The sequence below is a fragment of the Octopus bimaculoides genome, chromosome 14 (genome assembly GCF_046866305.1).
Source record: "Octopus bimaculoides isolate indiv1 chromosome 14, ASM4686630v1, whole genome shotgun sequence".
Lineage (NCBI taxonomy): Eukaryota > Metazoa > Mollusca > Cephalopoda > Octopoda > Octopodidae > Octopus > Octopus bimaculoides.
Window position 1 is genome coordinate 2,037,809 of NC_142941.1, and position 5,000 is coordinate 2,042,808.

General features: G+C 33.3%; 1 protein-coding gene across 2 annotated transcripts in view; it reads right to left on the bottom strand.

Annotated features, from left to right (window-relative positions):
* LOC106873949 (protocadherin beta-11) overlaps nt 1-5,000 on the bottom strand; it is a 36,357-nt gene that overhangs the window by 8,758 nt on the left and 22,599 nt on the right. Inside the window, exon 1 of one of the 2 annotated variants that reach the window (XM_089362146.1) lies at nt 1,130-1,174. The exons of the other annotated variant lie outside the window; for it this stretch is intronic. The gene's annotated coding sequence lies outside the window, so the exon portion shown is untranslated. Of the gene's footprint in view, nt 1-1,129; nt 1,175-5,000 lie in introns of those variants that run through there. 2 annotated transcript variants of the gene reach the window in all.

The window sequence follows — 5,000 nt, forward strand, 5'->3', positions numbered from 1 at the left end:
TGTCTGCCTACATAATAACTGTAAACTTACTTTTGGGCCACCCTGTATATATACATGTATGTGTATGTACATATGTGTGAATGTGTTTGTGTGTGTAGTTCTATATCTAGTTATATTTTCCATCGGTTATGTTAACCCAATGACAAAGCAAACCAATATGTCAGGGAAACTGCCAACAGACGAAATATAAAGTAATTATTTTGTTATTTCTTTTATGATTTTTACAGAAGAGACAACATTTCAGATCCATTATTTTTCCTGCACAAATTATTTCATCCACTTCAAGCACCTCACCCTACAACACAGAACAAATATAGTATATGATGCTTTCTATATCCACAGAGAGATCCACACACAAATAGATGATTTATAATAAGACTAATATTCATCACTCTACACAAGGCTAAAAATAACAATAGACAGATTAAACAAACAATCAAAATTCCTGTAAGAGTGGTACCGTCGGCATCACATCATATTGACTCTTCTTGTTATATAGAGTCAGCAGTACACTCCAGTATTACTCCATCCTGAAGATGAGACTGTGAAAGTCTAGAGATGTTGTTGAGTCAATGATAGAGTGTGGCACTTTGCTGTTCCAAACTACTATGAACTGCTACGTAAAAAATATGAACAAGAATTGATAAACATGACAAAACTTGAACACAGTCATGCTTTCATGACAGGTTCAATGGAAAGCACACACAGACACACACTCACACACACACACACACACACACACACACATTTATGTTTATATATAATTCTTAGCAGTTAAATGATATGACTCTTGTAAAAAACACTTACTTCCCTACATAATGCACAGATACACTTGCACATGCGGCACATGCATTTATAGATAAATATTCCATATACATATATATGCATGCATACACACACGTATATATATATATATATATATATATATATATGTATGCACATATATGTGTATGTCTATATGTCTGCGTACACACGCACACATATAATTTTGCACAAATATATACAAATTTATATTCGGAGAGGTGGATAGATGGATATATTGAAAGACAAGTATGGTAAACAATCACACACACACACACACACACACAATATCCAGTTAAGGAGCCAGAGAATACAGCAGGATGCTTACCTCCCTAAAAATCAATAACTTGGACAAATCTAAAAATAAATGTTTTTTTCCTACAAAAAAAGATAAGAACTGCCATCAGTGTGTGGATGTGTGTGTATATGCATGTATATATATATATATATATATATATATATATATATATATATACACACATGCACACACGTGTGTGTGTGTGTGTATTAATGCATATATGCATGCACATATTGACGTGTATTGATGTATATATTGATAACTATATTGATGTACACAAGCAAAAAAATACATGAGTGCATGTGTATGTATACACATACATATACATAATTATATATACACAAATATATATATATACACATATGCTCACAAACACATACATAATGTGTGTATATCTAAAATCCCAAATATTGTTGCCATGGTTATCAACTGAAGACCCTTAAAGAACCATTTCCTCAGAAGTATTTCAAAGTATACAATATTGGGTATAATGTATAGCAGCATACATATATATAATGTATATATATATATAGGGAGAGAGAGGTGTGTGTGTGTATATATATATATATATATATAGGTATAGATAGACAGATAGATAGTTAGATAGATAGATAGTTAGATATATTTATATATATGTATGTGTGTGTACATAAATATATATGTATATATATGTATAGGTATATAAAAATATATATGTATATGTGTGTGTATAATATATAGAAATTTATATATATATATATATATATATGTATATATATATATATATATATATATATATATATATATATATATATATATGTATATGTATATATATATATATATATATATATATATATATATATATATATATATAGTAATAAATGCATGTATATGTGTGTAAATATGTAGATGCATAGATGCATAATACCTACATTTAGGTATATCTACACACACACACACACACACATATACACCCCACCCCTGCAAATCCATCAACATGCAGCACTCCCTGTACCCCTCCAACCACCACCTCCACCATCAGCACCATCTCTCCAGCTGTCTTGCCAAGCAATGACATTGGCATGTAACCTGGGGGTGGTGGGGTATTTATGGATGAGAAGAAACAGGCTGCTGGGGGGGGGGGGAGAGGAAATTTGAATAGGCAAGGCTATTGGGGTGGGGAACATGAAATAAAAAAATTAATACACAGGAATATATATGCATTATAAGTCTATATTTTTCTCATGAAGTATATATATATATATATATATATATATATATGTGTGTGTGTGTGTGTGTGTGTGTGTGTGTGTGCCTATGTATTTTTGTATATATGTGTGTATATATATATATATGTATGTATACAGACTCATATATATATATATATGTAAGTATATACATAATATTTATATTATATATATATATATATATATAATATATATATGTATATATATATATATATATATATGTATATATATATATATATATATATATATATATATATATATATATATATATATATATATATATATATATATATATATTTCTTGAATAATATATGTGTATGCAAAAAAAAATCTGTATTTTTCTGATGTATATATGTAGGTATATGTATATGCATATATCAATTTCTCTCTCTCTCTCTCTCTCTCTCTCTCTCTCTGTATATATGTATATATATATATATATATATATATATGCATGCATATATATATATATATATATATATATATATATATATATATATATATAAAGCATTTTTCATACATGTACATATATATATGTATATGTGCATGTGTGTTTGTGTGTGTGTATCTGCAGGTATATGTGATGGGGATGAAGGAAGAGATCAATACTACACTGACAGAGATATGAGGAAATATAACCATGGTGGATGTCTATTATCAATCGATATCCCCCCTCTACCTTCCCCCACCACCATCACATACCCCTGCCCCCCCCCCACCACCACCACCATATGTGATATAGTGATGGAGAAAAAGGAGGTGATGGGAGCATCATTTTTTTCTCTCTGTACACACACACACACATCTATATATTTCCATTTTTTTATGTCTTCTTATCGACCCCCATCTCCAAAATCCCTTCCTTGCACAACCACCGCCAATACCCCCACATCGACTCCATCATCATCATCATCCTCATCTTTCTCTCACCTCTTGTCCTCTTGTCAAAGTGTTTTATGCTAGCTGTGCTGTGCCTTGCCTATTCAATCACCCCTTAAAAAATATCCCCCCTCCTCCTCCACCTCATCCTTCCTCTCTAGTGCTCCTTTCATTTTACCTGTCCCCACTTTTTCCTTCCACTCCACTATATCCACATATATATATTTTTTTTAATGTCTCTGTTCTACTTTTCTTGTGTCTTTCAATCTCCATGTCACTCCTTCTGTCCAAATATGCACACACACACACACACACACACACACACACACGTGTGTGTGTATATATATGTATATATGCGTATGCATGCATGTGTATGTGTATGCATGAATGTATGAACCAAATACTTATATATGCATAAATGCACGTTGATGTACTTATGTTCCGTTGTATAAATATATGTGTGTGTGTGTCTGTACGTGTGCGTGTATGTGTGTATGCACTCACATACACACACAAATACATGTATGTATATATATATGTCACTCACACACACCATATAAGTATTCAACCCTATAAATATACACCATCAACATCATCTTCAATTTTTTTTATAAAGTGTCTTTCCAGTTGATATATTTTGGTTGTGGTGTGAACCGGGGTGGGGGGACTGTGTTATACCACCACCACTGCCGCCCCTAGTTTCCCCTGTTACTCATTTTTTCCCTGCTATTTCCCCATCTTTAAATCCCATCCCCTGCCTCCCTCTTCCACTTCTACCACACTCCCCCCATTGAACCAGTATATGGTTGTTCAACTTTCTAGAAATAGCAACTAAATCTCCTTCAAATTACATCCAACTGCCAACAAGTATGAAGGACGCATTGGACATTTTAATTCTTGACAACCAAAAAGAGATGGGATGGTCACAGCTGGAATGTCTAGAGCTAAACAACATGAACGGCAACAGCAACAACATCAAATCTCATTTTGTTTCACAAACTACTCTTGTGTTACTTCTATGAGGGTTCATATTAGAAAGAGCAGCCAACTCTCCCTCAGATTATAGTGTACTGTCTTAAAAATAGAAGGGCACTTTGAATGATGTAGTTCTAGATATATTTTTGTCACAAACAAAACAGAATGTCCATGACTGGAATACCTTTGACCATAGAGGGGCTCAATGCGGTCTGGCCAGGGGTTAAACAACAACAATGACAGCTGTCATTACGTCTCATGTCTTATGTTACTCTTAGATGATATCTTATATACAGAATGCACCTGTCTGTGAATCAAAGTCACATCATTCCACTCACACTCCAACCATGACCATCCTTCCTGTCAGTAAATTTCCAGCAAATTTATTCAGCCTGCCCATCACTATCTCTCTCCCTATACTTCCCCACCCTAATCCATCTTCTGTCACTGTCCTCTCTTTTGTTCACTTTCTTGGTCATATTTCATTTTACCTGTCCCCACTTTTTCCTTCCACTCCACTATATATATATATATATATATATATATATATATATATATTTTAATGTCTCTGTTCTACTTTTCTTGTGTCTTTCAATCTCCATGTCACTCCTTCTGTCCAAATATGAGTGTGCATGCGTGCACACACACACACACACACGTGTGTGTGTATATGTATATCTTGGTCATATTGTCTTGAAGCAACACAACAGCACAAAGCCACGAGGATTCATTGGTCCAGCTGATGCAGAAGGCAACATCACTAGTGCTGGTGCCAGGTGAAGAGTACCCAGTACTCATTGTAAAGTAGTTGATAAGAGAAA